A 26,173-nucleotide genomic window follows, 5' to 3' on the forward strand; every position below is an offset into this window, starting at 1 on the left:
ATCCCATTTTTCATGCCACCCAGTTGTGAGCACACCATGTGGTATGGTTCTTCAGATATCCGATGCCTGCATTTGTCACATATTTCCAGAGTAGGATATTTTTCAAAGAGGCCGACACAGAGGTAAAGTATTTCGTGGTAAACGTTTTGAACTAATGTGTGATGATAAATGAAGAAAAAAAAGAAATGCCCCGGGTGATGATCGAACTCACGACCTTCAGATTGCTCTGACATTGGACGTATGACTGATTATGAGACTGACGCGCTACCTACTGCGCTACCGAGGCCTGGTGTGGACGGCGGGGATCGGGCTTTAAATTTTTTAGAACTCACCAGTATGCTTCAACAAACGGGTCCATGGTGGAAACTGTGCTTTCTTTAGTGTCATATGTTGGAATCGTCAAGGTTGTGGTAGAACCCTAATGCAAGCTATAATGTGCGTGCCCGTAAACGCAATTATTATCCTGTTCTTGATAGAGATGATAACTAGTGTCCTGGAAGAAGTAAGTTTCATCCCATTTTTCATGCCACCCAGTTGTGAGCACACCATGTGGTATGGTTCTTCAGATATCCGATGCCTGCATTTGTCACATATTTCCAGAGTAGGATATTTTTCAAAGAGGCCGACACAGAGGTAAAGTATTTCGTGGTAAACGTTTTGAACTAATGTGTGATGATAAATGAAGAAAAAAAAGAAATGCCCCGGGTGAGGATCGAACTCACGACCTTCAGATTGCTCTGACATTGGACGTATGACTGATTATGAGACTGACGCGCTACCTACTGCGCTACCGAGGACTGGTGTGGACGGCGGGGATCGGGCTTTATATTTTTTAGAACTCACCAGTATGCGTCAACAAACGGGTCCATGGTGGAAACTGTGCTTTTTTAAGTGCCATATGTTGGACTCACCTAGGTTGTGGTAGAACCCTAATGCAAGCTATAATGTGCGTGCCCGTAAACGCAATTAATATCCTGTTCTTGATAAGAGATGATAACTAGTGTCCTGGAAGAAGTAAGTTCCATCCCATTTTTCATGCCACCCAGTTGTGAGCACACCATGTGGTATGGCTCTTCAGATATCCGATGCCTGCATTTGTCACATATTTCCAGAGTAGGATATTTTTCAAAGAGGCCGACACAGAGGTAAAGTATTTCGTGGTAAACGTTTTGAACTAATGTGTGATGATAAATGAAGAAAAAAAAGAAATGCCCCGGGTGAGGATCGAACTCACGACCTTCAGATTGCTCTGACATTGGACGTATGACTGATTATGAGACTGACGCGCTACCTACTGCGCTACCGAGGCCTGGTGGGGACGGCGGGGATCGGGCTTTATATTTTTTAGAACTCACCAGTATGCGTCAACAAACGGGTCCATGGTGGAAACTGTGCTTTTTTAAGTGCCATATGTTGGACTCACCTAGGTTGTGGTAGAACCCTAATGCAAGCTATAATGTGCGTGCCCGTAAACGCAATTATTATCCTGTTCTTGATAGAGATGATAACTAGTGTCCTGGAAGAAGTAAGTTTCATCCCATTTTTCATGCCACCCAGTTGTGAGCACACCATGTGGTATGGTTCTTCAGATATCCGATGCCTGCATTTGTCACATATTTCCAGAGTAGGATATTTTTCAAAGAGGCCGACACAGAGGTAAAGTATTTCGTGGTAAACGTTTTGAACTAATGTGTGATGATAAATGAAGAAAAAAAAGAAATGCCCCGGGTGAGGATCGAAATCACGACCTTCAGATTGCTCTGACATTGGACGTATGACTGATTATGAGACTGACGCGCTACCTACTGCGCTACCGAGGCCTGGTGTGAACGGCGGGGATCGGGCTTTATATATTTTAGAACTCACCAGTATGCGTCAACAAACGGGTCCATGGTGGAAACTGTGCTTTCTTTAGTGTCATATGTTGGAATCGTCAAGGTTGTGGTAGAACCCTAATGCAAGCTATAATGTGCGTGCCCGTAAACGCAATTATTATCCTGTTCTTGATAGAGATGATAACTAGTGTCCTGGAAGAAGTAAGTTTCATCCCATTTTTCATGCCACCCAGTTGTGAGCACACCATGTGGTATGGTTCTTCAGATATCCGATGCCTGCATTTGTCACATATTTCCAGAGTAGGATATTTTTCAAAGAGGCCGACACAGAGGTAAAGTATTTCGTGGTAAACGTTTTGAACTAATGTGTGATGATAAATGAAGAAAAAAAAGAAATGCCCCGGGTGAGGATCGAACTGACGACCTTCAGATTGCTCTGACATTGGACGTATGACTGATTATGAGACTGACGCGCTACCTACTGCGCTACCGAGGCCTGGTGTGGACTGCGGGGATCGGGCTTTATATTTTTTAGAACTCACCAGTATGCGTCAACAAACGGGTCCATGGTGGAAACTGTGCTTTTTTAAGTGCCATATGTTGGACTCACCTAGGTTGTGGTAGAACCCTAATGCAAGCTATAATGTGCGTGCCCGTAAACGCAATTATTATCCTGTTCTTGATAGAGATGATAACTAGTGTCCTGGAAGAAGTAAGTTTCATCCCATTTTTCATGCCACCCAGTTGTGAGCACACCATGTGGTATGGTTCTTCAGATATCCGATGCCTGCATTTGTCACATATTTCCAGAGTAGGATATTTTTCAAAGAGGCCGACACAGAGGTAAAGTATTTCGTGGTAAACGTTTTGAACTAATGTGTGATGATAAATGAAGAAAAAAAAGAAATGCCCCGGGTGAGGATCGAAATCACGACCTTCAGATTGCTCTGACATTGGACGTATGACTGATTATGAGACTGACGCGCTACCTACTGCGCTACCGAGGCCTGGTGTGAACGGCGGGGATCGGGCTTTATATATTTTAGAACTCACCAGTATGCGTCAACAAACGGGTCCATGGTGGAAACTGTGCTTTCTTTAGTGTCATATGTTGGAATCGTCAAGGTTGTGGTAGAACCCTAATGCAAGCTATAATGTGCGTGCCCGTAAACGCAATTATTATCCTGTTCTTGATAGAGATGATAACTAGTGTCCTGGAAGAAGTAAGTTTCATCCCATTTTTCATGCCACCCAGTTGTGAGCACACCATGTGGTATGGTTCTTCAGATATCCGATGCCTGCATTTGTCACATATTTCCAGAGTAGGATATTTTTCAAAGAGGCCGACACAGAGGTAAAGTATTTCGTGGTAAACGTTTTGAACTAATGTGTGATGATAAATGAAGAAAAAAAAGAAATGCCCCGGGTGAGGATCGAACTCACGACCTTCAGATTGCTCTGACATTGGACGTATGACTGATTATGAGACTGACGCGCTACCTACTGCGCTACCGAGGCCTGGTGTGGACGGCGGGGATCGGGCTTTATATTTTTTAGAACTCACCAGTATGCGTCAACAAACGGGTCCATGGTGGAAACTGTGCTTTTTTAAGTGTCATATGTTGGAATCGTCAAGGTTGTGGTAGAACCCTAATGCAAGCTATAATGTGCGTGCCCGTAAACGCAATTAATATCCTGTTGTTGATAAGAGATGATAACTAGTGTCCTGGAAGAAGTAAGTTCCATCCCATTTTTCATGCCACCCAGTTGTGAGCACACCATGTGGTATGGTTCTTCAGATATCCGATGCCTGCATTTGTCACATATTTCCAGAGTAGGATATTTTTCAAAGAGGCCGACACAGAGGTAAAGTATTTCGTGGTAAACGTTTTGAACTAATGTGTGATGATAAATGAAGAAAAAAAAGAAATGCCCCGGGTGATGATCGAACTCACGACCTTCAGATTGCTCTGACATTGGACGTATGACTGATTATGAGACTGACGCGCTACCTACTGCGCTACCGAGGCCTGGTGTGGACGGCGGGGATCGGGCTTTATATTTTTTAGAACTCACCAGTATGCTTCAACAAACGGGTCCATGGTGGAAACTGTGCTTTTTTAAGTGCCATATGTTGGACTCACCTAGGTTGTGGTAGAACCCTAATGCAAGCTATAATGTGCATGCCCGTAAACGCAATTATTATCCTGTTCTTGATAGAGATGATAACTAGTGTCCTGGAAGAAGTAAGTTTCATCCCATTTTTCATGCCACCCAGTTGTGAGCACACCATGTGGTATGGTTCTTCAGATATCCGATGCCTGCATTTGTCACATATTTCCAGAGTAGGATATTTTTCAAAGAGGCCGACACAGAGGTAAAGTATTTCGTGGTAAACGTTTTGAACTAATGTGTGATGATAAATGAAGAAAAAAAAGAAATGCCCCGGGTGAGGATCGAAATCACGACCTTCAGATTGCTCTGACATTGGACGTATGACTGATTATGAGACTGACGCGCTACCTACTGCGCTACCGAGGCCTGGTGTGAACGGCGGGGATCGGGCTTTATATATTTTAGAACTCACCAGTATGCGTCAACAAACGGGTCCATGGTGGAAACTGTGCTTTCTTTAGTGTCATATGTTGGAATCGTCAAGGTTGTGGTAGAACCCTAATGCAAGCTATAATGTGCGTGCCCGTAAACGCAATTATTATCCTGTTCTTGATAGAGATGATAACTAGTGTCCTGGAAGAAGTAAGTTTCATCCCATTTTTCATGCCACCCAGTTGTGAGCGCACCATGTGGTATGGTTCTTCAGATATCCGATGCCTGCATTTGTCACATATTTCCAGAGTAGGATATTTTCCAAAGAGGCCGACACAGAGGTAAAGTATTTCGTGGTAAACGTTTTGAACTAATGTGTGATGATAAATGAAGAAAAAAAAGAAATGCCCCGGGTGAGGATCGAACTCACGACCTTCAGATTGCTCTGACATTGGACGTATGACTGATTATGAGACTGACGCGCTACCTACTGCGCTACCGAGGCCTGGTGTGGACGGCGGGGATCGGGCTTTATATTTTTTAGAACTCACCAGTATGCGTCAACAAACGGGTCCATGGTGGAAACTGTGCTTTTTTAAGTGCCATATGTTGGACTCACCTAGGTTGTGGTAGAACCCTAATGCAAGCTATAATGTGCGTGCCCGTAAACGCAATTATTATCCTGTTCTTGATAGAGATGATAACTAGTGTCCTGGAAGAAGTAAGTTTCATCCCATTTTTCATGCCACCCAGTTGTGAGCACACCATGTGGTATGGTTCTTCAGATATCCGATGCCTGCATTTGTCACATATTTCCAGAGTAGGATATTTTTCAAAGAGGCCGACACAGAGGTAAAGTATTTCGTGGTAAACGTTTTGAACTAATGTGTGATGATAAATGAAGAAAAAAAAGAAATGCCCCGGGTGAGGATCGAAATCACGACCTTCAGATTGCTCTGACATTGGACGTATGACTGATTATGAGACTGACGCGCTACCTACTGCGCTACCGAGGCCTGGTGTGAACGGCGGGGATCGGGCTTTATATATTTTAGAACTCACCAGTATGCGTCAACAAACGGGTCCATGGTGGAAACTGTGCTTTCTTTAGTGTCATATGTTGGAATCGTCAAGGTTGTGGTAGAACCCTAATGCAAGCTATAATGTGCGTGCCCGTAAACGCAATTATTATCCTGTTCTTGATAGAGATGATAACTAGTGTCCTGGAAGAAGTAAGTTTCATCCCATTTTTCATGCCACCCAGTTGTGAGCACACCATGTGGTATGGTTCTTCAGATATCCGATGCCTGCATTTGTCACATATTTCCAGAGTAGGATATTTTTCAAAGAGGCCGACACAGAGGTAAAGTATTTCGTGGTAAACGTTTTGAACTAATGTGTGATGATAAATGAAGAAAAAAAAGAAATGCCCCGGGTGAGGATCGAACTCACGACCTTCAGATTGCTCTGACATTGGACGTATGACTGATTATGAGACTGACGCGCTACCTACTGCGCTACCGAGGCCTGGTGTGGACGGCGGGGATCGGGCTTTATATTTTTTAGAACTCACCAGTATGCGTCAACAAACGGGTCCATGGTGGAAACTGTGCTTTTTTAAGTGCCATATGTTGGACTCACCTAGGTTGTGGTAGAACCCTAATGCAAGCTATAATGTGCGTGCCCGTAAACGCAATTATTATCCTGTTCTTGATAGAGATGATAACTAGTGTCCTGGAAGAAGTAAGTTTCATCCCATTTTTCATGCCACCCAGTTGTGAGCACACCATGTGGTATGGTTCTTCAGATATCCGATGCCTGCATTTGTCACATATTTCCAGAGTAGGATATTTTTCAAAGAGGCCGACACAGAGGTAAAGTATTTCGTGGTAAACGTTTTGAACTAATGTGTGATGATAAATGAAGAAAAAAAAGAAATGCCCCGGGTGAGGATCGAACTGACGACCTTCAGATTGCTCTGACATTGGACGTATGACTGATTATGAGACTGACGCGCTACCTACTGCGCTACCGAGGCCTGGTGTGGACGGCGGGGATCGGGCTTTATATTTTTTAGAACTCACCAGTATGCGTCAACAAACGGGTCCATGGTGGAAACTGTGCTTTTTTAAGTGTCATATGTTGGAATCGTCAAGGTTGTGGTAGAACCCTAATGCAAGCTATAATGTGCGTGCCCGTAAACGCAATTAATATCCTGTTCTTGATAAGAGATGATAACTAGTGTCCTGGAAGAAGTAAGTTCCATCCCATTTTTCATGCCACCCAGTTGTGAGCACACCATGTGGTATGGTTCTTCAGATATCCGATGCCTGCATTTGTCACATATTTCCAGAGTAGGATATTTTTCAAAGAGGCCGACACAGAGGTAAAGTATTTCGTGGTAAACGTTTTGAACTAATGTGTGATGATAAATGAAGAAAAAAAAGAAATGCCCCGGGTGAGGATCGAACTCACGACCTTCAGATTGCTCTGACATTGGACGTATGACTGATTATGAGACTGACGCGCTACCTACTGCGCTACCGAGGCCTGGTGTGGACGGCGGGGATCGGGCTTTATATTTTTTAGAACTCACCAGTATGCGTCAACAAACGGGTCCATGGTGGAAACTGTGCTTTCTTTAGTGTCATATGTTGGAATCGTCAAGGTTGTGGTAGAACCCTAATGCAAGCTATAATGTGCGTGCCCGTAAACGCAATTATTATCCTGTTCTTGTTAGAGATGATAACTAGTGTCCTGGAAGAAGTAAGTTCCATCCCATTTTTCATGCCACCCAGTTGTGAGCACACCATGTGGTATGGTTCTTCAGATATCCGATGCCTGCATTTGTCACATATTTCCAGAGTAGGATATTTTTCAAAGAGGCCGACACAGAGGTAAAGTATTTCGTGGTAAACGTTTTGAACTAATGTGTGATGATAAATGAAGAAAAAAAAGAAATGCCCCGGGTGATGATCGAACTCACGACCTTCAGATTGCTCTGACATTGGACGTATGACTGATTATGAGACTGACGCGCTACCTACTGCGCTACCGAGGCCTGGTGTGGACGGCGGGGATCGGGCTTTATATTTTTTAGAACTCACCAGTATGCGTCAACAAACGGGTCCATGGTGGAAACTGTGCTTTTTTAAGTGCCATATGTTGGACTCACCTAGGTTGTGGTAGAACCCTAATGCAAGCTATAATGTGCGTGCCCGTAAACGCAATTAATATCCTGTTCTTGATAAGAGATGATAACTAGTGTCCTGGAAGAAGTAAGTTCCATCCCATTTTTCATGCCACCCAGTTGTGAGCACACCATGTGGTATGGTTCTTCAGATATCCGATGCCTGCATTTGTCACATATTTCCAGAGTAGGATATTTTTCAAAGAGGCCGACACAGAGGTAAAGTATTTCGTGGTAAACGTTTTGAACTAATGTGTGATGATAAATGAAGAAAAAAAAGAAATGCCCCGGATGAGGATCGAACTCACGACCTTCAGATTGCTCTGACATTGGACGTATGACTGATTATGAGACTGACGCGCTACCTACTGCGCTACCGAGGCCTGGTGTGGACGGCGGGGATCGGGCTATATATATTTTAGAACTCACCAGTATGCGTCAACAAACGGGTCCATGGTGGAAACTGTGCTTTTTTAAGTGCCATATGTTGGACTCACCTAGGTTGTGGTAGAACCCTAATGCAAGCTATAATGTGCGTGCCCGTAAACGCAATTAATATCCTGTTCTTGATAAGAGATGATAACTAGTGTCCTGGAAGAAGTAAGTTCCATCCCATTTTTCATGCCACCCAGTTGTGAGCACACCATGTGGTATGGTTCTTCAGATATCCGATGCCTGCATTTGTCACATATTTCCAGAGTAGGATATTTTTCAAAGAGGCCGACACAGAGGTAAAGTATTTCGTGGTAAACGTTTTGAACTAATGTGTGATGATAAAAGAAGAAAAAAAAGAAATGCCCCGGGTGAGGATCGAACTCACGACCTTCAGATTGCTCTGACATTGGACGTATGACTGATTATGAGACTGACGCGCTACCTACTGCGCTACCGAGGCCTTGTGTGAACGGCGGGGATCGGCTTTATATTTTTTAGAACTCACCAGTATGCGTCAACAAACGGGTCCATGGTGGAAACTGTGCTTTTTTAAGTGCCATATGTTGGACTCGTCTAGGTTGTGGTAGAACCCTAATGCAAGCTATAATGTGCATGCCCGTAAACGCAATTATTATCCTGTTCTTGTTAGAGATGATAACTAGTGTCCTGGAAGAAGTAAGTTCCATCCCATTTTTCATGCCACCCAGTTGTGAGCACACCATGTGGTATGGTTCTTCAGATATCCGATGCCTGCATTTGTCACATATTTCCAGAGTAGGATATTTTTCAAAGAGGCCGACACAGAGGTAAAGTATTTCGTGGTAAACGTTTTGAACTAATGTGTGATGATAAATGAAGAAAAAAAAGAAATGCCCCGGGTGAGGATCGAACTCACGACCTTCAGATTGCTCTGACATTGGACGTATGACTGATTATGAGACTGACGCGCTACCTACTGCGCTACCGAGGCTTGGTGTGGACGGCGGGGATCGGGCTTTAAATTTTTTAGAACTCACCAGTATGCGTCAACAAACGGGTCCATGGTGGAAACTGTGCTTTCTTTAGTGTCATATATTGGAATCGTCAAGGTTGTGGTAGAACCCTAATGCAAGCTATAATGTGCGTGCCCGTAAACGCAATTATTATCCTGTTCTTGATAGAGATGATAACTAGTGTCCTGGAAGAAGTAAGTTTCATCCCATTTTTCATGCCACCCAGTTGTGAGCACACCATGTGGTATGGTTCTTCAGATATCCGATGCCTGCATTTGTCACATATTTCCAGAGTAGGATATTTTTCAAAGAGGCCGACACAGAGGTAAAGTATTTCGTGGTAAACGTTTTGAACTAATGTGTGATGATAAATGAAGAAAAAAAAGAAATGCCCCGGGTGAGGATCGAACTCACAACCTTCAGATTGCTCTGACATTGGACGTATGACTGATTATGAGACTGACGCGCTACCTACTGCGCTGCCGAGGCCTTGTGTGAACGGCGGGAATCGGGCTTTATATTTTTTAGAACTCACCAGTATGCGTCAACAAACGGGTCCATGGTGGAAACTGTACTTTTTTAAGTGCCATATGTTGGACTCGTCTAGGTTGTGGTAGAACCCTAATGCAAGCTATAATGTGTGTGCCCGTAAACGCAATTATTATCCTGTTCTTGTTAGAGATGATAACTAGTGTCCTGGAAGAAGTAAGTTTCATCCCATTTTTCATGCCACCCAGTTGTGAGCACACCATGTGGTATGGTTCTTCAGATATCCGATGCCTGCATTTGTCACATATTTCCAGAGTAGGATATTTTTCAAAGAGGCCGACACAGAGGTAAAGTATTTCGTGGTAAACGTTTTGAACTAATGTGTGATGATAAATGAAGAAAAAAAAGAAATGCCCCGGGTGAGGATCGAACTCACGACCTTCAGATTGCTCTGACATTGGACGTATGACTGATTATGAGACTGACGCGCTACCTACTGCGCTACCGAGGCCTGGTGTGGACGGCGGGGATCGGGCTTTAAATTTTTTAGAACTCACCAGTATGCTTCAACAAACGGGTCCATGGTGGAAACTGTGCTTTCTTTAGTGTCATATGTTGGAATCGTCAAGGTTGTGGTAGAACCCTAATGCAAGCTATAATGTGCGTGCCCGTAAACGCAATTATTATCCTGTTCTTGATAGAGATGATAACTAGTGTCCTGGAAGAAGTAAGTTTCATCCCATTTTTCATGCCACCCAGTTGTGAGCACACCATGTGGTATGGTTCTTCAGATATCCGATGCCTGCATTTGTCACATATTTCCAGAGTAGGATATTTTTCAAAGAGGCAGACACAGAGGTAAAGTATTTCGTGGTAAACGTTTTGAACTAATGTGTGATGATAAATGAAGAAAAAAAAGAAATGCCCCGGGTGAGGATCGAACTCACGACCTTCAGATTGCTCTGACATTGGACGTATGACTGATTATGAGACTGACGCGCTACCTACTGCGCTACCGAGGCCTGGTGTGGACGGCGGGGATCGGGCTTTATATTTTTTAGAACTCACCAGTATGCGTCAACAAACGGGTCCATGGTGGAAACTGTGCTTTTTTAAGTGCCATATGTTGGACTCACCTAGGTTGTGGTAGAACCCTAATGCAAGCTATAATGTGCGTGCCCGTAAACGCAATTAATATCCTGTTCTTGATAAGAGATGATAACTAGTGTCCTGGAAGAAGTAAGTTCCATCCCATTTTTCATGCCACCCAGTTGTGAGCACACCATGTGGTATGGCTCTTCAGATATCCGATGCCTGCATTTGTCACATATTTCCAGAGTAGGATATTTTTCAAAGAGGCCGACACAGAGGTAAAGTATTTCGTGGTAAACGTTTTGAACTAATGTGTGATGATAAATGAAGAAAAAAAAGAAATGCCCCGGGTGAGGATCGAACTCACGACCTTCAGATTGCTCTGACATTGGACGTATGACTGATTATGAGACTGACGCGCTACCTACTGCGCTACCGAGGCCTGGTGTGGACGGCGGGGATCGGGCTTTATATTTTTTAGAACTCACCAGTATGCGTCAACAAACGGGTCCATGGTGGAAACTGTGCTTTTTTAAGTGCCATATGTTGGACTCACCTAGGTTGTGGTAGAACCCTAATGCAAGCTATAATGTGCGTGCCCGTAAACGCAATTATTATCCTGTTCTTGATAGAGATGATAACTAGTGTCCTGGAAGAAGTAAGTTTCTTCCCATTTTTCATGCCACCCAGTTGTGAGCACACCATGTGGTATGGTTCTTCAGATATCCGATGCCTGCATTTGTCACATATTTCCAGAGTAGGATATTTTTCAAAGAGGCCGACACAGAGGTAAAGTATTTCGTGGTAAACGTTTTGAACTAATGTGTGATGATAAATGAAGAAAAAAAAGAAATGCCCCGGGTGAGGATCGAAATCACGACCTTCAGATTGCTCTGACATTGGACGTATGACTGATTATGAGACTGACGCGCTACCTACTGCGCTACCGAGGCCTGGTGTGAACGGCGGGGATCGGGCTTTATATATTTTAGAACTCACCAGTATGCGTCAACAAACGGGTCCATGGTGGAAACTGTGCTTTCTTTAGTGTCATATGTTGGAATCGTCAAGGTTGTGGTAGAACCCTAATGCAAGCTATAATGTGCGTGCCCGTAAACGCAATTATTATCCTGTTCTTGATAGAGATGATAACTAGTGTCCTGGAAGAAGTAAGTTTCATCCCATTTTTCATGCCACCCAGTTGTGAGCACACCATGTGGTATGGTTCTTCAGATATCCGATGCCTGCATTTGTCACATATTTCCAGAGTAGGATATTTTTCAAAGAGGCCGACACAGAGGTAAAGTATTTCGTGGTAAACGTTTTGAACTAATGTGTGATGATAAATGAAGAAAAAAAAGAAATGCCCCGGGTGAGGATCGAACTCACGACCTTCAGATTGCTCTGATATTGGACGTATGACTGATTATGAGACTGACGCGCTACCTACTGCGCTACCGAGGCCTGGTATGGACGGCGGGGATCGGGCTTTATATTTTTTAGAACTCACCAGTATGCGTCAACAAACGGGTCCATGGTGGAAACTGTGCTTTTTTAAGTGCCATATGTTGGACTCACCTAGGTTGTGGTAGAACCCTAATGCAAGCTATAATGTGCGTGCCCGTAAACGCAATTATTATCCTGTTCTTGATAGAGATGATAACTAGTGTCCTGGAAGAAGTAAGTTTCATCCCATTTTTCATGCCACCCAGTTGTGAGCACACCATGTGGTATGGTTCTTCAGATATCCGATGCCTGCATTTGTCACATATTTCCAGAGTAGGATATTTTTCAAAGAGGCCGACACAGAGGTAAAGTATTTCGTGGTAAACGTTTTGAACTAATGTGTGATGATAAATGAAGAAAAAAAAGAAATGCCCCGGGTGAGGATCGAAATCACGACCTTCATATTGCTCTGACATTGGACGTATGACTGATTATGAGACTGACGCGCTACCTACTGCGCTACCGAGGCCTGGTGTGAACGGCGGGGATCGGGCTTTATATATTTTAGAACTCACCAGTATGCGTCAACAAACGGGTCCATGGTGGAAACTGTGCTTTCTTTAGTGTCATATGTTGGAATCGTCAAGGTTGTGGTAGAACCCTAATGCAAGCTATAATGTGCGTGCCCGTAAACGCAATTATTATCCTGTTCTTGATAGAGATGATAACTAGTGTCCTGGAAGAAGTAAGTTTCATCCCATTTTTCATGCCACCCAGTTGTGAGCACACCATGTGGTATGGTTCTTCAGATATCCGATGCCTGCATTTGTCACATATTTCCAGAGTAGGATATTTTTCAAAGAGGCCGACACAGAGGTAAAGTATTTCGTGGTAAACGTTTTGAACTAATGTGTGATGATAAATGAAGAAAAAAAAGAAATGCCCCGGGTGAGGATCGAACTCACGACCTTCAGATTGCTCTGACATTGGACGTATGACTGATTATGAGACTGACGCGCTACCTACTGCGCTACCGAGGCCTGGTGTGAACGACGGGGATCGGGCTTTATATATTTTAGAACTCACCAGTATGCGTCAACAAACGGGTCCATGGTGGAAACTGTGCTTTCTTTAGTGTCATATGTTGGAATCGTCAAGGTTGTGGTAGAACCCTAATGCAAGCTATAATGTGCGTGCCCGTAAACGCAATTATTATCCTGTTCTTGATAGAGATGATAACTAGTGTCCTGGAAGAAGTAAGTTTCATCCCATTTTTCATGCCACCCAGTTGTGAGCACACCATGTGGTATGGTTCTTCAGATATCCGATGCCTGCATTTGTCACATATTTCCAGAGTAGGATATTTTTCAAAGAGGCCGACACAGAGGTAAAGTATTTCGTGGTAAACGTTTTGAACTAATGTGTGATGATAAATGAAGAAAAAAAAGAAATGCCCCGGGTGAGGATCGAACTCACGATCTTCAGATTGCTCTGATATTGGACGTATGACTGATTATGAGACTGACGCGCTACCTACTGCGCTACCGAGGCCTGGTATGGACGGCGGGGATCGGGCTTTATATTTTTTAGAACTCACCAGTATGCGTCAACAAACGGGTCCATGGTGGAAACTGTGCTTTTTTAAGTGCCATATGTTGGACTCACCTAGGTTGTGGTAGAACCCTAATGCAAGCTATAATGTGCGTGCCCGTAAACGCAATTATTATCCTGTTCTTGATAGAGATGATAACTAGTGTCCTGGAAGAAGTAAGTTTCATCCCATTTTTCATGCCACCCAGTTGTGAGCACACCATGTGGTATGGTTCTTCAGATATCCGATGCCTGCATTTGTCACATATTTCCAGAGTAGGATATTTTTCAAAGAGGCCGACACAGAGGTAAAGTATTTCGTGGTAAACGTTTTGAACTAATGTGTGATGATAAATGAAGAAAAAAAAGAAATGCCCCGGGTGAGGATCGAACTCACGACCTTCAGATTGCTCTGACATTGGACGTATGACTGATTATGAGACTGACGCGCTACCTACTGCGCTACCGAGGCCTGGTGTGGACGGCGGGGATCGGGCTTTATATTTTTTAGAACTCACCAGTATGCGTCAACAAACGGGTCCATGGTGGAAACTGTGCTTTTTTAAGTGCCATATGTTGGACTCACCTAGGTTGTGGTAGAACCCTAATGCAAGCTATAATGTGCGTGCCCGTAAACGCAATTAATATCCTGTTCTTGATAAGAGATGATAACTAGTGTCCTGGAAGAAGTAAGTTCCATCCCATTTTTCATGCCACCCAGTTGTGAGCACACCATGTGGTATGGTTCTTCAGATATCCGATGCCTGCATTTGTCACATATTTCCAGAGTAGGATATTTTTCAAAGAGGCCGACACAGAGGTAAAGTATTTCGTGGTAAACGTTTTGAACTAATGTGTGATGATAAATGAAGAAAAAAAAGAAATGCCCCGGGTGAGGATCGAACTCACGACCTTCAGATTGCTCTGACATTGGACGTATGACTGATTATGAGACTGACGCGCTACCTACTGCGCTACCGAGGCCTGGTGGGGACGGCGGGGATCGGGCTTTATATTTTTTAGAACTCACCAGTATGCGTCAACAAACGGGTCCATGGTGGAAACTGTGCTTTTTTAAGTGCCATATGTTGGACTCACCTAGGTTGTGGTAGAACCCTAATGCAAGCTATAATGTGCGTGCCCGTAAACGCAATTATTATCCTGTTCTTGATAGAGATGATAACTAGTGTCCTGGAAGAAGTAAGTTTCATCCCATTTTTCATGCCACCCAGTTGTGAGCACACCATGTGGTATGGTTCTTCAGATATCCGATGCCTGCATTTGTCACATATTTCCAGAGTAGGATATTTTTCAAAGAGGCCGACACAGAGGTAAAGTATTTCGTGGTAAACGTTTTGAACTAATGTGTGATGATAAATGAAGAAAAAAAAGAAATGCCCCGGGTGAGGATCGAACTCACGACCTTCAGATTGCTCTGACATTGGACGTATGACTGATTATGAGACTGACGCGCTACCTACTGCGCTACCGAGGCCTGGTATGGACGGCGGGGATCGGGCTTTATATTTTTTAGAACTCACCAGTATGCGTCAACAAACGGGTCCATGGTGGAAACTGTGCTTTTTTAAGTGCCATATGTTGGACTCACCTAGGTTGTGGTAGAACCCTAATGCAAGCTATAATGTGCGTGCCCGTAAACGCAATTATTATCCTGTTCTTGATAGAGATGATAACTAGTGTCCTGGAAGAAGTAAGTTTCATCCCATTTTTCATGCCACCCAGTTGTGAGCACACCATGTGGTATGGTTCTTCAGATATCCGATGCCTGCATTTGTCACATATTTCCAGAGTAGGATATTTTTCAAAGAGGCCGACACAGAGGTAAAGTATTTCGTGGTAAACGTTTTGAACTAATGTGTGATGATAAATGAAGAAAAAAAAGAAATGCCCCGGGTGAGGATCGAAATCACGACCTTCAGATTGCTCTGACATTGGACGTATGACTGATTATGAGACTGACGCGCTACCTACTGCGCTACCGAGGCCTGGTGTGAACGGCGGGGATCGGGCTTTATATATTTTAGAACTTACCAGTATGCGTCAACAAACGGGTCCATGGTGGAAACTGTGCTTTCTTTAGTGTCATATGTTGGAATCGTCAAGGTTGTGGTAGAACCCTAATGCAAGCTATAATGTGCGTGCCCGTAAACGCAATTATTATCCTGTTCTTGATAGAGATGATAACTAGTGTCCTGGAAGAAGTAAGTTTCATCCCATTTTTCATGCCACCCAGTTGTGAGCACACCATGTGGTATGGTTCTTCAGATATCCGATGCCTGCATTTGTCACATATTTCCAGAGTAGGATATTTTTCAAAGAGGCCGACACAGAGGTAAAGTATTTCGTGGTAAACGTTTTGAACTAATGTGTGATGATAAATGAAGAAAAAAAAGAAATGCCCCGGGTGAGGATCGAACTCACGACCTTCAGATTGCTCTGACATTGGACGTATGACTGATTATGAGACTGACGCGCTACCTACTGCGCTACCGAGGCCTGGTGTGGACGGCGGGGATCGGGCTTTATATTTTTTAGAACTCACCAGTATGCGTCAACAAACGGGTCCATGGTGGAAACTGTGCTTTTTTAAGTGCCATATGTTGGACTCACCTAGGTTGTGGTAGAACCCTAATGCAAGCTATAATGTGCGTGCCCGTAAACGCAATTAATATCCTGTTCTTGATAAGAGATGATAACTAGTGTCCTGGAAGAAGTAAGTTCCATCCCATTTTTCATGCCACCCAGTTGTGAGCACACCATGTGGTATGGTTCTTCAGATATCCGATGCCTGCATTTGTCACATATTTCCAGAGTAGGATATTTTTCAAAGAGGCCGACACAGAGGTAAAGTATTTCGTGGTAAACGTTTTGAACTAATGTGTGATGATAAATGAAGAAAAAAAAGAAATGCCCCGGGTGAGGATCGAACTCACGACCTTCAGATTGCTCTGACATTGGACGTATGACTGATTATGAGACTGACGCGCTACCTACTGCGCTACCGAGGCCTGGTGGGGACGGCGGGGATCGGGCTTTATATTTTTTTAGAACTCACCAGTATGCGTCAACAAACGGGTCCATGGTGGAAACTGTGCTTTTTTAAGTGCCATATGTTGGACTCACCTAGGTTGTGGTAGAACCCTAATGCAAGCTATAATGTGCGTGCCCGTAAACGCAATTATTATCCTGTTCTTGATAGAGATGATAACTAGTGTCCTGGAAGAAGTAAGTTTCATCCCATTTTTCATGCCACCCAGTTGTGAGCACACCATGTGGTATGGTTCTTCAGATATCCGATGCCTGCATTTGTCACATATTTCCAGAGTAGGATATTTTTCAAAGAGGCCGACACAGAGGTAAAGTATTTCGTGGTAAACGTTTTGAACTAATGTGTGATGATAAATGAAGAAAAAAAAGAAATGCCCCGGGTGAGGATCGAACTCACGACCTTCAGATTGCTCTGACATTGGACGTATGACTGATTATGAGACTGACGCGCTACCTACTGCGCTACCGAGGCCTGGTGTGGACGGCGGGGATCGGGCTTTATATTTTTTAGAACTCACCAGTATGCGTCAACAAACGGGTCCATGGTGGAAACTGTGCTTTCTTTAGTGTCATATATTGGAATCGTCAAGGTTGTGGTAGAACCCTAATGCAAGCTATAATGTGCGTGCCCGTAAACGCAATTATTATCCTGTTCTTGATAGAGATGATAACTAGTGTCCTGGAAGAAGTAAGTTTCATCCCATTTTTCATGCCACCCAGTTGTGAGCACACCATGTGGTATGGTTCTTCAGATATCCGATGCCTGCATTTGTCACATATTTCCAGAGTAGGATATTTTTCAAAGAGGCCGACACAGAGGTAAAGTATTTCGTGGTAAACGTTTTGAACTAATGTGTGATGATAAATGAAGAAAAAAAAGAAATGCCCCGGGTGAGGATCGAACTCACGACCTTCAGATTGCTCTGACATTGGACGTATGACTGATTATGAGACTGACGCGCTACCTACTGCGCTACCGAGGCCTGGTGTGGACGGCGGGGATCGGGCTTTATATTTTTTAGAACTCACCAGTATGCGTCAACAAACGGGTCCATGGTGGAAACTGTGCTTTTTTAAGTGCCATATGTTGGACTCACCTAGGTTGTGGTAGAACCCTAATGCAAGCTATAATGTGCGTGCCCGTAAACGCAATTATTATCCTGTTCTTGATAGAGATGATAACTAGTGTCCTGGAAGAAGTAAGTTCCATCCCATTTTTCATGCCACCCAGTTGTGAGCACACCATGTGGTATGGTTCTTCAGATATCCGATGCCTGCATTTGTCACATATTTCCAGAGTAGGATATTTTTCAAAGAGGCCGACACAGAGGTAAAGTATTTCGTGGTAAACGTTTTGAACTAATGTGTGATGATAAATGAAGACAAAAAAGAAATGCCCCGGGTGAGGATCGAACTCACGACCTTCAGATTGCTCTGACATTGGACGTATGACTGATTATGAGACTGACGCGCTACCTACTGCGCTACCGAGGCCTGGTGTGGACGGTGGGGATCGGGCTTTAAATTTTTTAGAACTCACCAGTATGCGTCAACAAACGGGTCCATGGTTGAAACTGTGCTTTCTTTAGTGTCATATATTGGAATCGTCAAGGTTGTGGTAGAACCCTAATGCAAGCTATAATGTGCGTGCCCGTAAACGCAATTATTATCCTGTTCTTGATAGAGATGATAACTAGTGTCCTGGAAAAAGTAAGTTTCATCCCATTTTTCATGCCACCCAGTTGTGAGCACACCATGTGGTATGGTTCTTCAGATATCCGATGCCTGCATTTGTCACATATTTCCAGAGTAGGATATTTTTCAAAGAGGCCGACACAGAGGTAAAGTATTTCGTGGTAAACGTTTTGAACTAATGTGTGATGATAAATAAAGACAAAAAAGAAATGCCCCGGGTGAGGATCGAACTCACGACCTTCAGATTGCTCTGACATTGGACGTATGACTGATTATGAGACTGACGCGCTACCTACTGCGCTACCGAGGCCTGGTGCGGACGGCGGGGATCGGGCTTTATATATTTTAGAACTCACCAGTATGCGTCAACAAACGGGTCCATGGTGGAAACTGTGCTTTTTTAAGTGCCATATGTTGGACTCGTCTAGGTTGTGGTAGAACCCTAATGCAAGCTATAATGTGCATGCCCGTAAACGCAATTATTATCCTGTTCTTGTTAGAGATGATAACTAGTGTCCTGGAAGAAGTAAGTTCCATCCCATTTTTCATGACACCCAGTTGTGAGCACACCATGTGGTATGGTTCTTCAGATATCCGATGCCTGCATTTGTCACATATTTCCAGAGTAGGATATTTTTCAAAGAGGCCGACACAGAGGTAAAGTATTTCGTGGTAAACGTTTTGAACTAATGTGTGATGATAAATGAAGAAAAAAAAGAAATGCCCCGGGTGAGGATCGAACTCACGACCTTCAGATTGCTCTGACATTGGACGTATGACTCATTATGAGACTGACGCGCTACCTACTGCGCTACCGAGGCCTGGAGTGGACGGCGGGGATCGGGCTTTAAATTTTTTAGAACTCACCAGTATGCTTCAACAAACGGGTCCATGGTGGAAACTGTGCTTTCTTTAGTGTCATATGTTGGAATCGTCAAGGTTGTGGTAGAACCCTAATGCAAGCTATAATGTGCGTGCCCGTAAACGCAATTATTATCCTGTTCTTGATAGAGATGATAACTATTGTCCTGGAAGAAGTAAGTTTCATCCCATTTTTCATGCCACCCAGTTGTGAGCACACCATGTGGTATGGTTCTTCAGATATCCGATGCCTGCATTTGTCACATATTTCCAGAGTAGGATATTTTTCAAAGAGGCCGACACAGAGGTAAAGTATTTCGTGGTAAACGTTTTGAACTAATGTGTGATGATAAATGAAGACAAAAAAGAAATGCCCCGGGTGAGGATCGAACTCACGACCTTCAGATTGCTCTGACATTGGACGTATGACTGATTATGAGACTGACGCGCTACCTACTGCGCTACCGAGGCCTGGTGTGGACGGCGGGGATCGGGCTTTATATTTTTTAGAACTCACCAGTATGCGTCAACAAACGGGTCCATGGTGGAAACTGTGCTTTTTTAAGTGCCATATGTTGGACTCACCTAGGTTGTGGTAGAACCCTAATGCAAGCTATAATGTGCGTGCCCGTAAACGCAATTAATATCCTGTTCTTGATAAGAGATGATAACTAGTGTCCTGGAAGAAGTAAGTTCCATCCCATTTTTCATGCCACCCAGTTGTGAGCACACCATGTGGTATGGTTCTTCAGATATCCGATGCCTGCATTTGTCACATATTTCCAGAGTAGGATATTTTTCAAAGAGGCCGACACAGAGGTAAAGTATTTCGTGGTAAACGTTTTGAACTAATGTGTGATGATAAATGAAGAAAAAAAAGAAATGCCCCGGGTGAGGATCGAACTCACGACCTTCAGATTGCTCTGACATTGGACGTATGACTGATTATGAGACTGACGCGCTACTTACTGCGCTACCGAGGCCTGGTGTGGACGGCGGGGATCGGGCTTTATATTTTTTAGAACTCACCAGTATGCGTCAACAAACGGGTCCATGGTGGAAACTGCTTTTTTAAGTGCCATATGTTGGACTCACCTAGGTTGTGGTAGAACCCTAATGCAAGCTATAATGTGCGTGCCCGTAAACGCAATTATTATCCTGTTCTTGATAGAGATGATAACTAGTGTCCTGGAAGAAGTAAGTTTCATCCCATTTTTCATGCCACCCAGTTGTGAGCACACCATGTGGTATGGTTCTTCAGATATCCGATGCCTGCATTTGTCACATATTTCCAGAGTAGGATATTTTTCAAAGAGGCCGACACAGAGGTAAAGTATTTCGTGGTAAACGTTTTGAACTAATGTGTGATGATAAATGAAGAAAAAAAAGAAATGCCCCGGGTGAGGATCGAAATCACGACCTTCAGATTGCTCTGACATTGGACGTATGACTGATTATGAGACTGACGCGCTACCTACTGCGCTACCGAGGCCTGGTGTGGACAGCGGGGATCGGGCTTTATATATTTTAGAACTCACCAGTATGCGTCAACAAACGGGTCCATGGTGGAAACTGTGCTTTTTTAAGTGCCATATGTTGGACTCACCTAGGTTGTGGTAGAACCCTAATGCAAGCTATAATGTGCGTGCCCGTAAACGCAATTAATATCCTGTTCTTGATAAGAGATGATAACTAGTGTCCTGGAAGAAGTAAGTTCCATCCCATTTTTCATGCCACCCAGTTGTGAGCACACCATGTGGTATGGTTCTTCAGATATCCGATGCCTGCATTTGTCACATATTTCCAGAGTAGGATATTTTTCAAAGAGGCCGACACAGAGGTAAAGTATTTCGTGGTAAACGTTTTGAACTAATGTGTGATGATAAATGAAGAAAAAAAAGAAATGCCCCGGGTGAGGATCGAACTCACGACCTTCAGATTGCTCTGACATTGGACGTATGACTGATTATGAGACTGACGCGCTACTTACTGCGCTACCGAGGCCTGGTGTGGACGGCGGGGATCGGGCTTTATATTTTTTAGAACTCACCAGTATGCGTCAACAAACGGGTCCATGGTGGAAACTGCTTTTTTAAGTGCCATATGTTGGACTCACCTAGGTTGTGGTAGAACCCTAATGCAAGCTATAATGTGCGTGCCCGTAAACGCAATTATTATCCTGTTCTTGATAGAGATGATAACTAGTGTCCTGGAAGAAGTAAGTTTCATCCCATTTTTCATGCCACCCAGTTGTGAGCACACCATGTGGTATGGTTCTTCAGATATCCGATGCCTGCATTTGTCACATATTTCCAGAGTAGGATATTTTTCAAAGAGGCCGACACAGAGGTAAAGTATTTCGTGGTAAACGTTTTGAACTAATGTGTGATGATAAATGAAGAAAAAAAAGAAATGCCCCGGGTGAGGATCGAAATCACGACCTTCAGATTGCTCTGACATTGGACGTATGACTGATTATGAGACTGACGCGCTACCTACTGCGCTACCGAGGCCTGGTGTGAACGGCGGGGATCGGGCTTTATATATTTTAGAACTCACCAGTATGCGTCAACAAACGGGTCCTTGGTGGAAACTGTGCTTTTTTAAGTGCCATATGTTGGACTCGTCTAGGTTGTGGTAGAACCCTAATGCAAGCTATAATGTGCATGCCCTTAAACGCAATTATTATCCTGTTCTTGTTAGAGATGATAACTAGTGTCCTGGAAGAAGTAAGTTCCATCCCATTTTTCATGCCACCCAGTTGTGAGCACACCATGTGGTATGGTTCTTCAGATATCCGATGCCTGCATTTGTCACATATTTCCAGAGTAGGATATTTTTCAAAGAGGCCGACACAGAGGTAAAGTATTTCGTGGTAAACGTTATGAACTAATGTGTGATGATAAATGAAGAAAAAAAAGAAATGCCCCGGGTGAGGATCGAACTCACGACCTTCAGATTGCTCTGACATTGGACGTATGACTCATTATGAGACTGACGCGCTACCTACTGCGCTACCGAGGCCTGGTGTGGACGGCGGGGATCGGGCTTTAAATTTTTTAGAACTCACCAGTATGCGTCAACAAACGGGTCCATGGTGGAAACTGTGCTTTCTTTAGTGTCATATATTGGAATCGTCAAGGTTGTGGTAGAACCCTAATGCAAGCTATAATGTGCATGCCCGTAAACGCAATTATTATCCTGTTCTTGATAGAGATGATAACTAGTGTCCTGGAAGAAGTAAGTTTCATCCCATTTTTCATGCCACCCAGTTGTGAGCACACCATGTGGTATGGTTCTTCAGATATCCGATGCCTGCATTTGTCACATATTTCCAGAGTAGGATATTTTTCAAAGAGGCCGACACAGAGGTAAAGTATTTCGTGGTAAACGTTTTGAACTAATGTGTGATGATAAATGAAGACAAAAAAGAAATGCCCCGGGTGAGGATCGAACTCACGACCTTCAGATTGCTCTGACATTGGACGTATGACTGATTATGAGACTGACGCGCTACCTACTGCGCTACCGAGGCCTGGTGTGAACGGCGGGGATCGGGCTTTATATATTTTAGAACTCACCAGTATGCGTCAACAAACGGGTCCATGGTGGAAACTGTGCTTTTTTAAGTGCCATATGTTGGACTCGTCTAGGTTGTGGTAGAACCCTAATGCAAGCTATAATGTGCATGCCCGTAAACGCAATTATTATCCTGTTCTTGTTAGAGATGATAACTAGTGTCCTGGAAGAAGTAAGTTCCATCCCATTTTTCATGCCACCCAGTTGTGAGCACACCATGTGGTATGGTTCTTCAGATATCCGATGCCTGCATTTGTCACATATTTCCAGAGTAGGATATTTTTCAAAGAGGCCGACACAGAGGTAAAGTATTTCGTGGTAAACGTTTTGAACTAATGTGTGATGATAAATGAAGACAAAAAAGAAATGCCCCGGGTGAGGATCGAACTCACGACCTTCAGATTGCTCTGACATTGGACGTATGACTGATTATGAGACTGACGCGCTACCTACTGCGCTACCGAGGCCTGGTGTGAAAGGCGGGGATCGGGCTTTATATATTTTAGAACTCACCAGTATGCGTCAACAAACGGGTCCATGGTGGAAACTGTGCTTTTTTAAGTGCCATATGTTGGACTCGTCTAGGTTGTGGTAGAACCCTAATGCAAGCTATAATGTGCATGCCCGTAAACGCAATTATTATCCTGTTCTTGTTAGAGATGATAACTAGTGTCCTGGAAGAAGTAAGTTCCATCCCATTTTTCATGCCACCCAGTTGTGAGCACACCATGTGGTATGGTTCTTCAGATATCCGATGCCTGCATTTGTCACATATTTCCAGAGTAGGATATTTTTCAAAGAGGCCGACACAGAGGTAAAGTATTTCGTGGTAAACGTTTTGAACTAATGTGTGATGATAAATGAAGAAAAAAAAGAAATGCCCCGGGTGAGGATCGAACTCACGACCTTCAGATTGCTCTGACATTGGACGTATGACTGATTATGAGACTGACGCGCTACCTACTGCGCTACCGAGGCCTGGTGTGGACGGCGGGGATCGGGCTTTAAATTTTTTAGAACTCACCAGTATGCGTCAACAAACGGGTCCATGGTGGAAACTGTGCTTTCTTTAGTGTCATATATTGGAATCGTCAAGGTTGTGGTAGAACCCTAATGCAAGCTATAATGTGCATGCCCGTAAACGCAATTATTATCCTGTTCTTGATAGAGATGATAACTAGTGTCCTGGAAGAAGTAAGTTTCATCCCATTTTTCATGCCACCCAGTTGTGAGCACACCATGTGGTATGGTTCTTCAGATATCCGATGCCTGCATTTGTCACATATTTCCAGAGTAGGATATTTTTCAAAGAGGCCGACACAGAGGTAAAGTATTTCGTGGTAAACGTTTTGAACTAATGTGTGATGATAAATGAAGACAAAAAAGAAATGCCCCAGGTGAGGATCGAACTCACAACCTTCAGATTGCTCTGACATTGGACGTATGACTGATTATGAGACTGACGCGCTACCTACTGCGCTACCGAGGCCTGGTGTGAACGGCGGGGATCGGGCTTTATATATTTTAGAACTCACCAGTATGCGTCAACAAACGGGTCCATGGTGGAAACTGTGCTTTTTTAAGTGCCATATGTTGGACTCGTCTAGGTTGTGGTAGAACCCTAATGCAAGCTATAATGTGCATGCCCGTAAACGCAATTATTATCCTGTTCTTGTTAGAGATGATAACTAGTGTCCTGGAAGAAGTAAGTTCCATCCCATTTTTCATGCCACCCAGTTGTGAGCACACCATGTGGTATGGTTCTTCAGATATCCGATGCCTGCATTTGTCACATATTTCCAGAGTAGGATATTTTTCAAAGAGGCCGACACAGAGGTAAAGTATTTCGTGGTAAACGTTTTGAACTAATGTGTGATGATAAATGAAGAAAAAAAAGAAATGCCCCGGGTGAGGATCGAACTCACGACCTTCAGATTGCTCTGACATTGGACGTATGACTGATTATGAGACTGACGCGCTACCTACTGCGCTACCGAGGCCTGGTGTGGACGGCGGGGATCGGGCTTTAAATTTTTTAGAACTCACCAGTATGCGTCAACAAACGGGTCCATGGTGGAAACTGTGCTTTCTTTAGTGTCATATATTGGAATCGTCAAGGTTGTGGTAGAACCCTAATGCAAGCTATAATGTGCATGCCCGTAAACGCAATTATTATCCTGTTCTTGATAGAGATGATAACTAGTGTCCTGGAAGAAGTAAGTTTCATCCCATTTTTCATGCCACCCAGTTGTGAGCACACCATGTGGTATGGTTCTTCAGATATCCGATGCCTGCATTTGTCACATATTTCCAGAGTAGGATATTTTTCAAAGAGGCCGACACAGAGGTAAAGTATTTCGTGGTAAACGTTTTGAACTAATGTGTGATGATAAATGAAGACAAAAAAGAAATGCCCCGGGTGAGGATAGAACTCACGACCTTCAGATTGCTCTGACATTGGACGTATGACTGATTATGAGACTGACGCGCTACCTACTGCGCTACCGAGGCCTGGTGTGAACGGCGGGGATCGGGCTTTATATATTTTAGAACTCACCAGTATGCGTCAACAAACGGGTCCATGGTGGAAACTGTGCTTTTTTAAGTGCCATATGTTGGACTCGTCTAGGTTGTGGTAGAACCCTAATGCAAGCTATAATGTGCATGCCCGTAAACGCAATTATTATCCTGTTCTTGTTAGAGATGATAACTAGTGTCCTGGAAGAAGTAAGTTCCATCCCATTTTTCATGACACCCAGTTGTGAGCACACCATGTGGTATGGTTCTTCAGATATCCGATGCCTGCATTTGTCACATATTTCCAGAGTAGGATATTTTTCAAAGAGGCCGACACAGAGGTAAAGTATTTCGTGGTAAACGTTTTGAACTAATGTGTGATGATAAATGAAGAAAAAAAAGAAATGCCCCGGGTGAGGATCGAACTCACGACCTTCAGATTGCTCTGACATTGGACGTATGACTCATTATGAGACTGACGCGCTACCTACTGCGCTACCGAGGCCTGGAGTGGACGGCGGGGATCGGGCTTTAAATTTTTTAGAACTCACCAGTATGCTTCAACAAACGGGTCCATGGTGGAAACTGTGCTTTCTTTAGTGTCATATGTTGGAATCGTCAAGGTTGTGGTAGAACCCTAATGCAAGCTATAATGTGCGTGCCCGTAAACGCAATTATTATCCTGTTCTTGATAGAGATGATAACTAGTGTCCTGGAAGAAGTAAGTTTCATCCCATTTTTCATGCCACCCAGTTGTGAGCACACCATGTGGTATGGTTCTTCAGATATCCGATGCCTGCATTTGTCACATATTTCCAGAGTAGGATATTTTTCAA

At 43.7% G+C, this 26,173-nt stretch overlaps 50 non-coding genes across 50 annotated transcripts; all 50 read right to left on the reverse strand.

The window, feature by feature from the left end:
* Positions 1-186: 186 nt before the first annotated feature.
* Positions 187-286, reverse strand: Trnam-cau (transfer RNA methionine (anticodon CAU)). The gene is made up of 2 exons: positions 250-286; positions 187-222 (listed from the first exon to the last, which is right to left on the reverse strand). It is a non-coding gene; the product is annotated as a tRNA-Met (tRNA).
* Positions 287-697: 411 nt separating this feature from the next.
* On the reverse strand, positions 698-797 carry Trnam-cau (transfer RNA methionine (anticodon CAU)). The gene is made up of 2 exons: positions 761-797; positions 698-733 (listed from the first exon to the last, which is right to left on the reverse strand). It is a non-coding gene; the product is annotated as a tRNA-Met (tRNA).
* A 412-nt stretch (positions 798-1,209) lies between these two features.
* On the reverse strand, positions 1,210-1,309 carry Trnam-cau (transfer RNA methionine (anticodon CAU)). The gene is made up of 2 exons: positions 1,273-1,309; positions 1,210-1,245 (listed from the first exon to the last, which is right to left on the reverse strand). It is a non-coding gene; the product is annotated as a tRNA-Met (tRNA).
* A 411-nt stretch (positions 1,310-1,720) lies between these two features.
* Trnam-cau (transfer RNA methionine (anticodon CAU)) lies at positions 1,721-1,820 on the reverse strand. The gene is made up of 2 exons: positions 1,784-1,820; positions 1,721-1,756 (listed from the first exon to the last, which is right to left on the reverse strand). It is a non-coding gene; the product is annotated as a tRNA-Met (tRNA).
* Positions 1,821-2,231: 411 nt separating this feature from the next.
* Positions 2,232-2,331, reverse strand: Trnam-cau (transfer RNA methionine (anticodon CAU)). The gene is made up of 2 exons: positions 2,295-2,331; positions 2,232-2,267 (listed from the first exon to the last, which is right to left on the reverse strand). It is a non-coding gene; the product is annotated as a tRNA-Met (tRNA).
* Positions 2,332-2,742: 411 nt separating this feature from the next.
* On the reverse strand, positions 2,743-2,842 carry Trnam-cau (transfer RNA methionine (anticodon CAU)). Its single transcript has 2 exons — positions 2,806-2,842; positions 2,743-2,778 (listed from the first exon to the last, which is right to left on the reverse strand). It is a non-coding gene; the product is annotated as a tRNA-Met (tRNA).
* A 411-nt stretch (positions 2,843-3,253) lies between these two features.
* Trnam-cau (transfer RNA methionine (anticodon CAU)) lies at positions 3,254-3,353 on the reverse strand. Its single transcript has 2 exons — positions 3,317-3,353; positions 3,254-3,289 (listed from the first exon to the last, which is right to left on the reverse strand). It is a non-coding gene; the product is annotated as a tRNA-Met (tRNA).
* Positions 3,354-3,765: 412 nt separating this feature from the next.
* Trnam-cau (transfer RNA methionine (anticodon CAU)) lies at positions 3,766-3,865 on the reverse strand. The gene is made up of 2 exons: positions 3,829-3,865; positions 3,766-3,801 (listed from the first exon to the last, which is right to left on the reverse strand). It is a non-coding gene; the product is annotated as a tRNA-Met (tRNA).
* Positions 3,866-4,276: 411 nt separating this feature from the next.
* On the reverse strand, positions 4,277-4,376 carry Trnam-cau (transfer RNA methionine (anticodon CAU)). Its single transcript has 2 exons — positions 4,340-4,376; positions 4,277-4,312 (listed from the first exon to the last, which is right to left on the reverse strand). It is a non-coding gene; the product is annotated as a tRNA-Met (tRNA).
* A 411-nt stretch (positions 4,377-4,787) lies between these two features.
* Positions 4,788-4,887, reverse strand: Trnam-cau (transfer RNA methionine (anticodon CAU)). The gene is made up of 2 exons: positions 4,851-4,887; positions 4,788-4,823 (listed from the first exon to the last, which is right to left on the reverse strand). It is a non-coding gene; the product is annotated as a tRNA-Met (tRNA).
* A 411-nt stretch (positions 4,888-5,298) lies between these two features.
* Positions 5,299-5,398, reverse strand: Trnam-cau (transfer RNA methionine (anticodon CAU)). The gene is made up of 2 exons: positions 5,362-5,398; positions 5,299-5,334 (listed from the first exon to the last, which is right to left on the reverse strand). It is a non-coding gene; the product is annotated as a tRNA-Met (tRNA).
* A 411-nt stretch (positions 5,399-5,809) lies between these two features.
* On the reverse strand, positions 5,810-5,909 carry Trnam-cau (transfer RNA methionine (anticodon CAU)). The gene is made up of 2 exons: positions 5,873-5,909; positions 5,810-5,845 (listed from the first exon to the last, which is right to left on the reverse strand). It is a non-coding gene; the product is annotated as a tRNA-Met (tRNA).
* Positions 5,910-6,320: 411 nt separating this feature from the next.
* Trnam-cau (transfer RNA methionine (anticodon CAU)) lies at positions 6,321-6,420 on the reverse strand. The gene is made up of 2 exons: positions 6,384-6,420; positions 6,321-6,356 (listed from the first exon to the last, which is right to left on the reverse strand). It is a non-coding gene; the product is annotated as a tRNA-Met (tRNA).
* Positions 6,421-6,832: 412 nt separating this feature from the next.
* Trnam-cau (transfer RNA methionine (anticodon CAU)) lies at positions 6,833-6,932 on the reverse strand. The gene is made up of 2 exons: positions 6,896-6,932; positions 6,833-6,868 (listed from the first exon to the last, which is right to left on the reverse strand). It is a non-coding gene; the product is annotated as a tRNA-Met (tRNA).
* A 411-nt stretch (positions 6,933-7,343) lies between these two features.
* On the reverse strand, positions 7,344-7,443 carry Trnam-cau (transfer RNA methionine (anticodon CAU)). Its single transcript has 2 exons — positions 7,407-7,443; positions 7,344-7,379 (listed from the first exon to the last, which is right to left on the reverse strand). It is a non-coding gene; the product is annotated as a tRNA-Met (tRNA).
* Positions 7,444-7,855: 412 nt separating this feature from the next.
* On the reverse strand, positions 7,856-7,955 carry Trnam-cau (transfer RNA methionine (anticodon CAU)). Its single transcript has 2 exons — positions 7,919-7,955; positions 7,856-7,891 (listed from the first exon to the last, which is right to left on the reverse strand). It is a non-coding gene; the product is annotated as a tRNA-Met (tRNA).
* A 412-nt stretch (positions 7,956-8,367) lies between these two features.
* Positions 8,368-8,467, reverse strand: Trnam-cau (transfer RNA methionine (anticodon CAU)). The gene is made up of 2 exons: positions 8,431-8,467; positions 8,368-8,403 (listed from the first exon to the last, which is right to left on the reverse strand). It is a non-coding gene; the product is annotated as a tRNA-Met (tRNA).
* Positions 8,468-8,877: 410 nt separating this feature from the next.
* On the reverse strand, positions 8,878-8,977 carry Trnam-cau (transfer RNA methionine (anticodon CAU)). Its single transcript has 2 exons — positions 8,941-8,977; positions 8,878-8,913 (listed from the first exon to the last, which is right to left on the reverse strand). It is a non-coding gene; the product is annotated as a tRNA-Met (tRNA).
* A 411-nt stretch (positions 8,978-9,388) lies between these two features.
* Positions 9,389-9,488, reverse strand: Trnam-cau (transfer RNA methionine (anticodon CAU)). The gene is made up of 2 exons: positions 9,452-9,488; positions 9,389-9,424 (listed from the first exon to the last, which is right to left on the reverse strand). It is a non-coding gene; the product is annotated as a tRNA-Met (tRNA).
* A 411-nt stretch (positions 9,489-9,899) lies between these two features.
* Positions 9,900-9,999, reverse strand: Trnam-cau (transfer RNA methionine (anticodon CAU)). The gene is made up of 2 exons: positions 9,963-9,999; positions 9,900-9,935 (listed from the first exon to the last, which is right to left on the reverse strand). It is a non-coding gene; the product is annotated as a tRNA-Met (tRNA).
* A 411-nt stretch (positions 10,000-10,410) lies between these two features.
* Positions 10,411-10,510, reverse strand: Trnam-cau (transfer RNA methionine (anticodon CAU)). The gene is made up of 2 exons: positions 10,474-10,510; positions 10,411-10,446 (listed from the first exon to the last, which is right to left on the reverse strand). It is a non-coding gene; the product is annotated as a tRNA-Met (tRNA).
* Positions 10,511-10,922: 412 nt separating this feature from the next.
* On the reverse strand, positions 10,923-11,022 carry Trnam-cau (transfer RNA methionine (anticodon CAU)). Its single transcript has 2 exons — positions 10,986-11,022; positions 10,923-10,958 (listed from the first exon to the last, which is right to left on the reverse strand). It is a non-coding gene; the product is annotated as a tRNA-Met (tRNA).
* Positions 11,023-11,433: 411 nt separating this feature from the next.
* Trnam-cau (transfer RNA methionine (anticodon CAU)) lies at positions 11,434-11,533 on the reverse strand. Its single transcript has 2 exons — positions 11,497-11,533; positions 11,434-11,469 (listed from the first exon to the last, which is right to left on the reverse strand). It is a non-coding gene; the product is annotated as a tRNA-Met (tRNA).
* A 411-nt stretch (positions 11,534-11,944) lies between these two features.
* Positions 11,945-12,044, reverse strand: Trnam-cau (transfer RNA methionine (anticodon CAU)). Its single transcript has 2 exons — positions 12,008-12,044; positions 11,945-11,980 (listed from the first exon to the last, which is right to left on the reverse strand). It is a non-coding gene; the product is annotated as a tRNA-Met (tRNA).
* Positions 12,045-12,966: 922 nt separating this feature from the next.
* Positions 12,967-13,066, reverse strand: Trnam-cau (transfer RNA methionine (anticodon CAU)). Its single transcript has 2 exons — positions 13,030-13,066; positions 12,967-13,002 (listed from the first exon to the last, which is right to left on the reverse strand). It is a non-coding gene; the product is annotated as a tRNA-Met (tRNA).
* Positions 13,067-13,477: 411 nt separating this feature from the next.
* On the reverse strand, positions 13,478-13,577 carry Trnam-cau (transfer RNA methionine (anticodon CAU)). Its single transcript has 2 exons — positions 13,541-13,577; positions 13,478-13,513 (listed from the first exon to the last, which is right to left on the reverse strand). It is a non-coding gene; the product is annotated as a tRNA-Met (tRNA).
* Positions 13,578-13,988: 411 nt separating this feature from the next.
* On the reverse strand, positions 13,989-14,088 carry Trnam-cau (transfer RNA methionine (anticodon CAU)). The gene is made up of 2 exons: positions 14,052-14,088; positions 13,989-14,024 (listed from the first exon to the last, which is right to left on the reverse strand). It is a non-coding gene; the product is annotated as a tRNA-Met (tRNA).
* Positions 14,089-14,500: 412 nt separating this feature from the next.
* Trnam-cau (transfer RNA methionine (anticodon CAU)) lies at positions 14,501-14,600 on the reverse strand. Its single transcript has 2 exons — positions 14,564-14,600; positions 14,501-14,536 (listed from the first exon to the last, which is right to left on the reverse strand). It is a non-coding gene; the product is annotated as a tRNA-Met (tRNA).
* A 411-nt stretch (positions 14,601-15,011) lies between these two features.
* Positions 15,012-15,111, reverse strand: Trnam-cau (transfer RNA methionine (anticodon CAU)). The gene is made up of 2 exons: positions 15,075-15,111; positions 15,012-15,047 (listed from the first exon to the last, which is right to left on the reverse strand). It is a non-coding gene; the product is annotated as a tRNA-Met (tRNA).
* A 411-nt stretch (positions 15,112-15,522) lies between these two features.
* Positions 15,523-15,622, reverse strand: Trnam-cau (transfer RNA methionine (anticodon CAU)). Its single transcript has 2 exons — positions 15,586-15,622; positions 15,523-15,558 (listed from the first exon to the last, which is right to left on the reverse strand). It is a non-coding gene; the product is annotated as a tRNA-Met (tRNA).
* Positions 15,623-16,033: 411 nt separating this feature from the next.
* Trnam-cau (transfer RNA methionine (anticodon CAU)) lies at positions 16,034-16,133 on the reverse strand. Its single transcript has 2 exons — positions 16,097-16,133; positions 16,034-16,069 (listed from the first exon to the last, which is right to left on the reverse strand). It is a non-coding gene; the product is annotated as a tRNA-Met (tRNA).
* A 412-nt stretch (positions 16,134-16,545) lies between these two features.
* On the reverse strand, positions 16,546-16,645 carry Trnam-cau (transfer RNA methionine (anticodon CAU)). The gene is made up of 2 exons: positions 16,609-16,645; positions 16,546-16,581 (listed from the first exon to the last, which is right to left on the reverse strand). It is a non-coding gene; the product is annotated as a tRNA-Met (tRNA).
* Positions 16,646-17,057: 412 nt separating this feature from the next.
* On the reverse strand, positions 17,058-17,157 carry Trnam-cau (transfer RNA methionine (anticodon CAU)). Its single transcript has 2 exons — positions 17,121-17,157; positions 17,058-17,093 (listed from the first exon to the last, which is right to left on the reverse strand). It is a non-coding gene; the product is annotated as a tRNA-Met (tRNA).
* A 411-nt stretch (positions 17,158-17,568) lies between these two features.
* On the reverse strand, positions 17,569-17,668 carry Trnam-cau (transfer RNA methionine (anticodon CAU)). Its single transcript has 2 exons — positions 17,632-17,668; positions 17,569-17,604 (listed from the first exon to the last, which is right to left on the reverse strand). It is a non-coding gene; the product is annotated as a tRNA-Met (tRNA).
* A 411-nt stretch (positions 17,669-18,079) lies between these two features.
* Positions 18,080-18,179, reverse strand: Trnam-cau (transfer RNA methionine (anticodon CAU)). Its single transcript has 2 exons — positions 18,143-18,179; positions 18,080-18,115 (listed from the first exon to the last, which is right to left on the reverse strand). It is a non-coding gene; the product is annotated as a tRNA-Met (tRNA).
* A 411-nt stretch (positions 18,180-18,590) lies between these two features.
* On the reverse strand, positions 18,591-18,690 carry Trnam-cau (transfer RNA methionine (anticodon CAU)). Its single transcript has 2 exons — positions 18,654-18,690; positions 18,591-18,626 (listed from the first exon to the last, which is right to left on the reverse strand). It is a non-coding gene; the product is annotated as a tRNA-Met (tRNA).
* A 411-nt stretch (positions 18,691-19,101) lies between these two features.
* Trnam-cau (transfer RNA methionine (anticodon CAU)) lies at positions 19,102-19,201 on the reverse strand. Its single transcript has 2 exons — positions 19,165-19,201; positions 19,102-19,137 (listed from the first exon to the last, which is right to left on the reverse strand). It is a non-coding gene; the product is annotated as a tRNA-Met (tRNA).
* Positions 19,202-19,612: 411 nt separating this feature from the next.
* Trnam-cau (transfer RNA methionine (anticodon CAU)) lies at positions 19,613-19,712 on the reverse strand. Its single transcript has 2 exons — positions 19,676-19,712; positions 19,613-19,648 (listed from the first exon to the last, which is right to left on the reverse strand). It is a non-coding gene; the product is annotated as a tRNA-Met (tRNA).
* A 412-nt stretch (positions 19,713-20,124) lies between these two features.
* On the reverse strand, positions 20,125-20,224 carry Trnam-cau (transfer RNA methionine (anticodon CAU)). The gene is made up of 2 exons: positions 20,188-20,224; positions 20,125-20,160 (listed from the first exon to the last, which is right to left on the reverse strand). It is a non-coding gene; the product is annotated as a tRNA-Met (tRNA).
* Positions 20,225-20,633: 409 nt separating this feature from the next.
* Trnam-cau (transfer RNA methionine (anticodon CAU)) lies at positions 20,634-20,733 on the reverse strand. Its single transcript has 2 exons — positions 20,697-20,733; positions 20,634-20,669 (listed from the first exon to the last, which is right to left on the reverse strand). It is a non-coding gene; the product is annotated as a tRNA-Met (tRNA).
* Positions 20,734-21,145: 412 nt separating this feature from the next.
* On the reverse strand, positions 21,146-21,245 carry Trnam-cau (transfer RNA methionine (anticodon CAU)). Its single transcript has 2 exons — positions 21,209-21,245; positions 21,146-21,181 (listed from the first exon to the last, which is right to left on the reverse strand). It is a non-coding gene; the product is annotated as a tRNA-Met (tRNA).
* Positions 21,246-21,654: 409 nt separating this feature from the next.
* Trnam-cau (transfer RNA methionine (anticodon CAU)) lies at positions 21,655-21,754 on the reverse strand. The gene is made up of 2 exons: positions 21,718-21,754; positions 21,655-21,690 (listed from the first exon to the last, which is right to left on the reverse strand). It is a non-coding gene; the product is annotated as a tRNA-Met (tRNA).
* Positions 21,755-22,165: 411 nt separating this feature from the next.
* Positions 22,166-22,265, reverse strand: Trnam-cau (transfer RNA methionine (anticodon CAU)). Its single transcript has 2 exons — positions 22,229-22,265; positions 22,166-22,201 (listed from the first exon to the last, which is right to left on the reverse strand). It is a non-coding gene; the product is annotated as a tRNA-Met (tRNA).
* A 411-nt stretch (positions 22,266-22,676) lies between these two features.
* Trnam-cau (transfer RNA methionine (anticodon CAU)) lies at positions 22,677-22,776 on the reverse strand. The gene is made up of 2 exons: positions 22,740-22,776; positions 22,677-22,712 (listed from the first exon to the last, which is right to left on the reverse strand). It is a non-coding gene; the product is annotated as a tRNA-Met (tRNA).
* Positions 22,777-23,187: 411 nt separating this feature from the next.
* Positions 23,188-23,287, reverse strand: Trnam-cau (transfer RNA methionine (anticodon CAU)). The gene is made up of 2 exons: positions 23,251-23,287; positions 23,188-23,223 (listed from the first exon to the last, which is right to left on the reverse strand). It is a non-coding gene; the product is annotated as a tRNA-Met (tRNA).
* Positions 23,288-23,698: 411 nt separating this feature from the next.
* On the reverse strand, positions 23,699-23,798 carry Trnam-cau (transfer RNA methionine (anticodon CAU)). The gene is made up of 2 exons: positions 23,762-23,798; positions 23,699-23,734 (listed from the first exon to the last, which is right to left on the reverse strand). It is a non-coding gene; the product is annotated as a tRNA-Met (tRNA).
* A 411-nt stretch (positions 23,799-24,209) lies between these two features.
* Positions 24,210-24,309, reverse strand: Trnam-cau (transfer RNA methionine (anticodon CAU)). The gene is made up of 2 exons: positions 24,273-24,309; positions 24,210-24,245 (listed from the first exon to the last, which is right to left on the reverse strand). It is a non-coding gene; the product is annotated as a tRNA-Met (tRNA).
* A 411-nt stretch (positions 24,310-24,720) lies between these two features.
* Positions 24,721-24,820, reverse strand: Trnam-cau (transfer RNA methionine (anticodon CAU)). Its single transcript has 2 exons — positions 24,784-24,820; positions 24,721-24,756 (listed from the first exon to the last, which is right to left on the reverse strand). It is a non-coding gene; the product is annotated as a tRNA-Met (tRNA).
* A 411-nt stretch (positions 24,821-25,231) lies between these two features.
* Positions 25,232-25,331, reverse strand: Trnam-cau (transfer RNA methionine (anticodon CAU)). The gene is made up of 2 exons: positions 25,295-25,331; positions 25,232-25,267 (listed from the first exon to the last, which is right to left on the reverse strand). It is a non-coding gene; the product is annotated as a tRNA-Met (tRNA).
* A 411-nt stretch (positions 25,332-25,742) lies between these two features.
* On the reverse strand, positions 25,743-25,842 carry Trnam-cau (transfer RNA methionine (anticodon CAU)). Its single transcript has 2 exons — positions 25,806-25,842; positions 25,743-25,778 (listed from the first exon to the last, which is right to left on the reverse strand). It is a non-coding gene; the product is annotated as a tRNA-Met (tRNA).
* Positions 25,843-26,173: the final 331 nt, after the last annotated feature.

The sequence above is a fragment of the Haliotis cracherodii genome, unplaced genomic scaffold, assembly GCF_022045235.1.
Source record: "Haliotis cracherodii isolate W230 unplaced genomic scaffold, xgHalCrac1.p SCAF_13, whole genome shotgun sequence".
In the NCBI taxonomy this organism is placed as follows: Eukaryota; Metazoa; Mollusca; class Gastropoda; order Lepetellida; family Haliotidae; genus Haliotis; species Haliotis cracherodii.